Source organism: Bison bison, unplaced genomic scaffold, assembly GCF_000754665.1.
Source record: "Bison bison bison isolate TAMUID 2011002044 unplaced genomic scaffold, Bison_UMD1.0 scf7180017863350, whole genome shotgun sequence".
In the NCBI taxonomy this organism is placed as follows: domain Eukaryota; kingdom Metazoa; phylum Chordata; class Mammalia; order Artiodactyla; family Bovidae; genus Bison; species Bison bison.
In genome coordinates, this window is record NW_011493922.1 from 370,007 (window position 1) to 380,333 (window position 10,327).

Sequence of the window (10,327 nt, forward strand, 5' to 3'; positions counted from 1 at the left end):
CAATGTTCATCACAGCACTGTTTATAATAGCCAGGACATGGAAGCAACCTAGAGGTCCATCAGCAGATGAATGGATAAGAAAGTAGTGGTACATATACACAATGGAGTATTACTCAGCCATTAAAAAGAATACATTTGAATCAGTTGTAATGAGGTGGATGAAACTGGAGCCTATTATACAGAGTGAAGTAAGCCAGAAGGAAAAACATAAATACAGTATACTAACGCATATATATGGAATTTAGGAAGATGGTAACAATAACCCGGTGTACGAGACAGCGAAAGAGACACTGATGTATAGAACAGTCTTATGGACTCTGTGGGAGAGGGAGAGGGTGGGAAGATTTGGGAGAATGACATTGAAACATGTAAAATATCATGTAAGAAACGAGTTGCCAGTCCAGGTTCGATACACGATACTGGATGCTTGGGGCTAGTGCACTGGGACGACCAAGAGGGATGGTATGGGGAGGGAGCAGGGAGGAGGGTTCAGGATGGGGAACACATGTATACCTGTGGCGGATTCATTTTGATATTTGGCAAAACTAATACAATTATGTAAAGTTTAAAAATAAAATAAAATTTAAAAAAAAAAGAAAAATAAATAAATAAAAGAAGAAGAAGAGCAGGAAGCTCACAGCAATTTTTCATAGTTATTATAGGTGACAGCTAAACTGGCAGGGTGCAGACCAGGAAAAGGCATGTAAATTAGACTAATAAAAGGGTTTTTCAGACTGGTCCACGAATACCAACAGAAGTATATAAAGAGATAATAAACTTGTCTAGGGTAGCTGCTGATGAATGAGCAAGCCCAGATATCTTTCAATTCCTAAATGTGTTTCACAGGAAGGTCAAGCACTTTTGATTACTGTCTTCAAAAGGAGTCATTTAGGATATTTGTGTTTCATATATAAGTTAGTCAAAATATTTTATGTACTATGCATCAATTTTAATTATATTTATATAGTATACATTACTGAATATGACTTTAATAACTGATATCCCAACATGCCTGAGGGGCTCAACCTCCATGACTTAATGATGCTTTATTAAACAGAATAAGGAGATACTTGTTCTACTGCTATATACCGTTAAAGCGTGCACTTATGAGCTTTAAATAAATATTTCTTTACTGATAGATATTTTATATTAAAGAGATATGGCTTATGAACAGTATATTATTGGATAGCAAAAAAAAATCTGTATTATAAGTTCCATGAGATGATCTACAAAAGAAAATTTCTATTGTCAGTTACATTTGGGGAACTTGTATGTCTTTTTCCTTGGAGACATATAGAGCATATAAGCACAGTAAAGTCTGAAATCTCCTACCTAAATATAGAACCTATTTAACCTTATTCAACCCAGTGCCTTTCCAAATTTTATATGTGACTATATAATCTATTTTCCTTTCACATATATTCATATTCCATACTGACTTTATGAAATATTTCCAGTGAATAAGAAAGACATCATTACATATCAGGGAAATAGAAAGCTTTAAGGAAGTATCTGCTTACCACTAACCCTACTTCCTAAAACCCTGCTACTGGAGTTCTGGACTGAGTCAACCATGGAGTACTCAGATTTATCATAGGTGCTCATGAAGCGCTCTGCAGCCCACAAAATGAGACATTATCTCTGATGCTTGTGTCTCCCCATCTCTGCTGCCATCATCCATTCTTTTGATCCGTGTTTTCCCTGTTCTGACTCCATGACAGGGAAGATGGTATATTCTGGAGATAAATAGCATACAGATCTTATGATGCTCACCTTAACAAACAAGCCATGTAGTGAAAGAAAGGGACAAGAAAAGAGTCTGATATGTTTCTGTTAAGGAAAATACCTGTCCTGTGGGAACACAGATGAGGAGCATCCATACAGCCTGGTGGATTAAGACACTGCTGTGAGTAAACGGAACACAGTAATTCACTCCAACCATGCATTATGGCTTGCAAGGGAAAATCTTTTCCTTCCTATTAGATTTTCCCTCTTAGGATAGTAGAAACTCTATTCCAGCGTTGGACTTGGAGGATATTCCAAAGGTAAGAGGAGGTGGTGTCCTGCCTTTTAGAAGCTTGACCCTTTGTCCCTTGATTAGGTGGAAGCAAGGACCTAATGGAATTACCCCCAACCATGATTTAAGTCTGGAGTTACAAAGAGCAACCCAGCTAGCCAACAACCCCTCCTACAGTGCTTCATCTATTGTTTTATCCAACCTTGAAGTTCCGTCAGGCAGCATTTGACTTTTAGCCATGGAGACAACCATATGTCAAGACTAGAGACACTTCTTTGAGACCGAATGTAGCTATTTGAAGTATATTCACTAAATATGGGCTGTGTTGGGATACTGCGGGCCGGGTGTATATGGATGTCCATTTCTTGTTCAAGACACTGATTTGTCTTTGAGGGGAAGGTCTACTCGATTGTGAAGCCAATATGCATGTCACAAATAAGCAAATGAAAAGTGTATCTAAAATGGAAAATGTCAGCATTATTCACACAAACTAAAAAACACCAAATTGGCACCGCTAATAAAATGAAGATGAAAATCTCTTAAAAGTGAAAAACTGGAGTATGTTATTATGTGCATTGATTCTACATTTTCAAAAGGAAGCAGTCACAGGAGGCTGTGAATCATTTATCATTCTGCCCAGACCTCTTACTCTTTTCTCTCTAAATTTGAAAATGGTGCAATTATTCTGTTATGCTTCATAAAATAGTAAATTATCTCCAATTATTGCAAATTCATAGTGGCAGTAAAATGCTTGTGTAGAACAACACACTCCCCATGGTCATCTTGGAATTTATTACAATATTATAAAATTGCAACTCCGAAAAGAGTTGCAAAAGCATGTCTAGCTCATTTTCCTTACTTCTGAGCAGGACTGAGTTGCAAACGATTCCGGAAAAAATAACTATCTAAAGAGAAGGCCCAACAATTATTCTTGTTAGCCACAGGGTTCAATTACACTTATAGAGAGACAGATATTTTCCCCATATGCCACAGTTCTTAATGTTTCCTTATGTTTATATTCAGCTAAATTCTCAAAAAATCACTTTCTACTTCCTCAACACAAGTGAATGGTCTCTGAACAACAACAAAACCACAAAATTAAATAAAAAGACCTGTCACTGACTTTGCCCCAGAAGCTTTTGAAAATGCTTTCATTTGTTTGCCTTGATATTTCTATTTTTGTCTGAAAGACAGCACTAGATAGACAAATTTTTAACCACCTCTTCAAAGACTTTGTCCAAGTTCGATGCAAGATTTTGAAAATGTCTTAAGAGTGAAACAATAAGCTAACGTATGCACAGAAACATTTTGTTATTCCCACAGAAACCATAAGGTCAGCATAGCTTTTGATCCACTGATGTTGGAGGACATTAGTAATTTTCTTAGACTGTAATTAAAAATTTTTGTTGGGAATCTGGGAGATGCTGGAATTCCCCTAAAGTTTTTACAGAGTATACTGGTCTCCTTTTGTCACTCAGCACGCTTTCGAGGCTCCCCTCTGAAGTCTGCCCTTCACAATTTAGGGCCGCTTTGAGAATTTCTAGAGCAGTTCTGAGACCATGTATCTGTCAGTCAGTGAAATCTATACTTAGTCCCTACAAGGTTTCTCTCTTTGCCTCACTCTGAAAATTACAAGGCAGGCTTGTAATATCACTAGAGGTAGGCTCTAGTGATATGAAAACGGTAGTGTACAATCTCCGAAGTGAGAAAGATCTTCCTGATACCTGGATCTGTCACGGACCAGCTAGATGACCTTGGAAATGTCATTTACACTGTTTGAGTCTCAGACCCGTTGGCATTTACATGGAAATAATAACGTCCACCTCAGAGTCCGATAAGGACTGTGATAATTTATGGAAAACAAGTGAGACAGCCAAACACCCTGGTCTCTGGTCCGTGTCTGCAGTTACTGTTTTCTGTCGCTGTTGCTGGGGTTCTTGCTGTTAGCAGTATTACCGTGTCTGTGGGAATGATGGAGCATGAAGGCCAGGAAGCCCAGAGAAATTTAGGGTTGGTATTAGCATTCTCTCGGAGAAGTGGTTGGGATTTTACCCTGGCAGTGACGTGCACAAGGCACAATGGAAGAAAGCTAGCCGACTAGTGAGGAAACAGTGTCTCCTCTGTGCATCACCGTGGGCTGTGTTGCTCGGTCATGTCTGCCTGTTTGTGTCACTGTGGACTTTAGCCACCAGGCTCCTCTGTCCGTGAGATTCTCCAGGCAAAAATACTGGCTCTGCTTAGTCGCTCAGTCCTGTCCAGCTCTTTGCCACCCTATGGACTATAGCCGGCCAGGCTCCTCTCTCCATGGGGATTCTCCAGGCAAAAATACTGGAGTGGGTTGCCATGCCCTCCCCCAGGGGCTCTTCCCAACCCAGGGATCGAACCCAAGTCTCCTGCATTGCAGGCAGAGTCTTTACCATCGAGGTAAATACCCCTTGGCTAGCAGGAAAGCCCTCTATGTATTAAGAGAGCACACAAAATCCTCATAAAATAAAAAATTCTCTACTAAGTATCCCACTTTAAAGAGAAACACCAGGCTTAGAGTATTAATGTAAGACATCCAACATGATTGAACAAGGATTCAAACCTCAGATTTCTGAATCCAAAGTCAGAACCCAAATCCAAAGTCCAGAATCTGAATCCAAACCCTGCTTTCAGGACATCAGTCCTTCCCATAATATTCTTCCCAAACCAGCCAACGTCTTAGTCATCACCTATTTTTAATTCTTGTTGTATGTTCTACTCACTTTATTATAGCATAAATATCTGCTCTACTATCTGTTTCCACTAAATTTTGAGCTCCAGGAGGTCAAAGAGAATTTCTTGTGCATCTCAGTATTTTAAGACCTATACCTGAATCTGAATTCCATCTCTAAAGGCTTGGTGGGCACATCACTTCTTTCCCACCCCAATGAGTGTGACAACGAGGGCTCTTCTGGGCCTCTTTAGAATCTGGAACACCTTTGTGAATGGAGAAACAGGCATGTAGAGACTGGTGAATAATAAAGAGTAATGAAAAAGCCAGGGTATAAAATTTAAAGTGTTTTAATTCTGCACTAAGGATAAATTCTTGATCTGGGGAGTAGCTTTTTAAAAGTCCTATATTAGAAAGATTAATCTAGCAGCAGTGTATAAAGACAGATGAGCAAGAGATGGAGGTTCCAGTAAACTCATTCGTAGTCTAATTAAATTCCCTCTTCACAGTGTTTTGCTGCATTTAAAATACAAAAAGTCTGTTGACATTCTTGATGCCTTGATGCATATGGAGAACCATTATATTCTTAAGTGGGTTTTCCCTTTCCTTTTCTGTGCTGTCGTATAATGCAGTCATTATCCGTGTGGGCCCACAGTGCTCCATGTTAAATTCACCAACTGCTGTTCTGCACATTCCCTCGGCCAATTTATTTCAATTTCAGAAGGAGCAACCAACTCCACAGTGGCTGACTGCCGACTGCAGTTCCACACCATCACTCTTCAGGAGTAAACTCGTATCAAGCAAAAAACTCCCAACATAGGAGCTCGGATGCAATCAGTCCCCTGTCAGCAGCAGCGGCTGTGGGCCTGGGAGACCCCATTTTCTCCCATGGGGTGCAGAGCTGCAAGCAACTGATCTGCCTTTAGCACAGGACTGGATTTTTATCCTTTTTAAAAAAAGCTGTAGAGAAGATAAGGGAAAATATATAGGTGGCACAGAGAAGATCGTCAAACTGGTCTTTATTCCACGTAAAAGTTAGGTCATATTTACAGCATAGTTGGTGATAGCCATACATCATAAATGCTTATATTTATTTTTGGAAAAAATTATAGAACTCTCGGGGTAACAGCTTAAAACTCCAAATTTTCATGGTTAGGGGACTGGAGCCTAAATGTTTAGGAATGTTACAAAAATGGCTATCATCAACTTAAGATAGCTGTATTTACTAAATGAATTTATATCGAAATGGATACATGCAGTAACCAAGTCTAGAATGCAAAGCCAGGAAAGCTTCCCCTTTGCCCGTTTCACCTCCCTGTTCTTGCCTCTGACTTTCTTTATCTGCTATTCCAAATAATCAGATGATCATAGAAATGCTCCTTGACAAGATCCTTTATTTTTGAACTATATTATCAATCCGCCTATCACCTCGCCCTTGCGAATTGCATGTTGTGTGTGGGTGCTCAGTTGCTTCAGTCATGTCCAACTCTTGGCAACACTATGGACTGTAGCCTGCCAGGCTCCTCTGGCTCCTCTATACCATCATAAAAGTATGATTTTAGTGAAGAAATGAATGTTTCTAGAAATGTATGCACAAGTCTAATGGAGGTTTTTCAGATTTTGATTGTACATCACAAGGGTAAGCATTTTTCAAATGCAGTATTAAGGGAAACTTTTTTCACTTAAGTTGAACCGACAAGTCATTTCATCCTGGTCTACATATAGTTTCCATGTGCAAGTATTGGTGCAGAAACAAATGGCACTCCTTGTCTCTTCTTCTCTTGTTTAAAATGCTAATCCAGTTTACCATCTCTGCTGTGTAATAAAGCAAACAGCCCTAGTACTGAAATTAGAAAGAAAAGGGATCATTTAGTGAACCTCAAAGTGGAGTCAAACACTGTATGTGTGTTATCATCTGTAAGTTTCACAACACAAAACTCAAGTTCTTTTTTCCAGGGAGTTAAGTAATTTACCACATATGCCTTGCTGGTTCCTTAAATGCTTTAACCCCACAGACTTCTGTCCCGAGTGCCCTGTTGTCCTATGGTACATCATATTCCTGGGTGCTCTCATCCCTTTGCATGCTTTCACTTGCTACTTTTTACTCTCATTACTCTGAAATCCATTATTTCCCACTGAAACCTCTCTCTCAAACCTCAAACCTCAGACCTACAGGCCTAATTGCCTAAGATATCTGCCCTTCCTTGTTCCCTAGATACCACCCACTCCAGATATCCACTAGTGATTTCCCTCTTCTGTCTCCTATATGCCTAAGTGTTTGTTGACACCACCACCCAGCCAGCGTAGGAGAGGACGGGTGTATGCTATTTTTCTCTGTTACCCCAATATCCTTCTATATATTGTACCTCCTCAGTATCATCTAAGTACAACTAAAGAGAGTCTATGTCCATCTCTCTACCCTCCCTAACCTCTCTTCACTACATCTATCATCGTCTCTTCCCTAGACTCTCTCTTATCAAGGTCTCCTACCCTCAGACTCACCCCCTCAACACTGCTGGAGAAATCTATATAAATAATATGAATATGCCATGCCCGTTTTGAAAAACCTGTGGCTGTTTCCTATAGAAAGCAGGCTGAGCTCCTTACCAAGTCCATCTTTGATCTGGTCCACGTTTTTTCCCATAGAGCTTCATCTCTCTCCAGCCTTAAGTCCCACTTTATTCTCCAGAAACACCAACTCCTTATACTTCTTTTCATAAATGTTTTTTCTTCAGTCGTAATATTCCTTCAGCCTGTTGTTTTTCAGTCGCTAAGTTGTGTCCAACTCTTTTCAACCCTATGGACTGCAGCAGGCCAGGCTTCCCTGTCCTTCACTATCAGAGTTTTCTCACATTCATGTCCATTGAGTGGGTGATGCCATCCAACCATCTCATCCTCTGCCACCCTCTTCTCCTTTTGCCTTCAATCTTTCCCAGCACCAGGGTCATCCAGCCTAGAAGGCCCTATATCTACACCCTCACTTTTTCTAGCTGTTTCTTCCTCACCCTTTAAGATTCAGTAAGTGTCACTATCAGAAGAATTCTCCTCTGGCCCCCTACAAAAATTAGAATGGTGGGGTTTCTATTTGGAAGTTGCTATCTACACGTCTAGAGACTTGACATGACCTCACAGTTTGAGCTTAGGAAGCAGAACTGTATGCTTGCAAATGACCTTGAAAGCCCTAAAAATTGCTGAAACAAAGAGGAACACTTCAAATCCATTGTGGAAGATTCCTTTATTTCCTGAGTTAACTTGTACTTTTTTTTTCTAAGCTAAATTACTTAAGTAGCTGTATTCTTCCCTTGTGTACAGACAGAAACTAATCAGGCATCCTCCAAAGCACAGATGGGAAAATATCATCTCCCTTCCTCCTTTCTTAATCCCCAGTATAACCAGATGTAGTGAAGATCCCAGCTGCATACTAAAGGCCTGCTGTGGAGCATTTGGGTCCAAGAGACTGGGCCAGGCAACCAAGCTCAACATTTGTTTGCAAAGGCCTCCCCAAAGCAATGAATTCAGCTCCCCACATCCCTACCCATTCTTCTACTTATGGGAAATATTAGCACACAAAGAAGCAGCCTATACTTACAGAAGAAAATCATTTATCCAAGTCAGAACATTCTTATGTCTTATGTAGTGATGTGAACCTAGTCAACTCAAGAGAACAGTGCAATTAACTTCCATGTAATTTCTTAAATGCAAATTACATCATTTGCAAGGGAACTGCATAGGATAGCTTCCTGGTGTCCATATTTTCTGAATTCAATTGAATAATCAGAGTTTTAGAGTATATAACTTGTTCAAAATAACACATTATCAGTAATACTGGACTTACATGACATCCACTAAGACATTTCTGTTCCCCACATACATTAGCTGAGTTAAATCAACACATTAAAAAAAGGGGGGACTCCATATGAAAAATTTATCAACAAGTTATGTGATGTTTCATGTGATCAGATATGTGATTCCAAGAAGAGACTTTCCTTAAACATTTCACTCTTCTACTTTGGAAGCCATCCAGGCATCATCTGATCGAGATTCACTCATGACTACACAAGGTCAACCTTGAAACCCAAGTCCCCTGACCTAGGAGAAAGTTCAGCTGGACCTTGTAAAGTCCTTTTCTTCAAAAAGTAATGATTCAGGAGTATGAGCCAGTATTTACAGTAGTGAGTTTGCATGCTTCAAATCAGCAGACGTCACCTACGTGTTGTCTCAAATGATCCCTTATGGGACAGTGGGTCTTGGTCCATATCGATACATTTCTTCCATGTACACTCCAGAGTTGGGGTCAGTTTCTCTTCCCTGCAATGACTCTTAGCCTGTATTTCCCTTTTCTTCTCTGGCAAACCCATTTCCCGGTCATGAGGATCCTATTCACATCCACACCACTCACTGCCCTACCTGATTCCCAACATGTGGCACTTGAGTTTAGAAACCAGGAAATGTGCTGCAAGCTACCTCTTTCCCAGGCATTCCTGGACTTGAAATATGAATGTTTTGGGGCTATTGAAACAGGCAACCTCATATGTTAATTGAAAGCAAAAACTTGCTTTGTGTACAGGGTTTTCTAACATCCTAGAACAACCTGGAATAAAATGTAGAATGCACTTTCAAGTGACATCAAATAAATCTAAAAAGGAAGTTAGGCTGCTATTGAATATTGCTATAGCCTTTTGTTAATTTCAGAAGCAGGGTCTCTGTAATGGTGAATTCAAGTTTACTCTTTTCTTCTCTTCCCACTTCGGGCTCTTTAATCCATGCTCACTCTCTGCACCCACCATCACCCATAAGCTCTTCTCGTGCCCCTCCCTGGCTATTTATCACATCAGTTCAGTTTAGTCACTCAGTAGAGTCCTACTCTTTGTGACCCCATGGACTGAAGCACGCCAGGCCTCCCTGTCCATCACCAACTCCCAGAATTTACTCAAACTCAGGTCCATCAAGTCAGTGATGCCATTCAACCATCTCATCCTCTGTCGTCCCCTTCTCCTCCTGCCCCCAATCCCTCACAGCATCAGGGTCTTTTCCAATGAGTCAACTCTTCACATGAGGTGGCCAAAGTATTGGAGTTTCAGCTTCAGCATCAGTCCTTCCCATAAACACCCAGGACTCATCTCCTTTATGATGGACTGGTTGGATCACCTTGCAGTCCAAGGGACTCTCAAGAGTCTTCTCCAACACCACAGTTCAAAAGCATCAATTCTTTGGCACTCAGCTTTCTTTATAGTCCAACTCTCCCATCCATACATGACTACTGGAAAAACCATAGCTTTGACTAGATGGACTTTTGTTGGCAAAGTAATATCTCTGCTTTTTAATATGCTGTCTAGGTTGGTCATAACTTTCCTTCCAAGGAACAAGCGTCTTTTAATTTCATGGCTGTAGTCACCATTTGCGGTGATTTTGGAGCCCAGAAAAATAAAGTCTGACACTGTTTCCACTGTTTCCCCATCTATTTCCCATGAAATGATGGGACCAGATGCTATGATCTTCATTTTCTGAATGTTGAGCTTTAAGCCAACTCTTTCACTCTCCTCTTTCACTTTCATCAAGAGGCTCTTTAGTTCTTCTTCACTTTCGGCCACAAGGGTGGTGTCATCTGCATATCT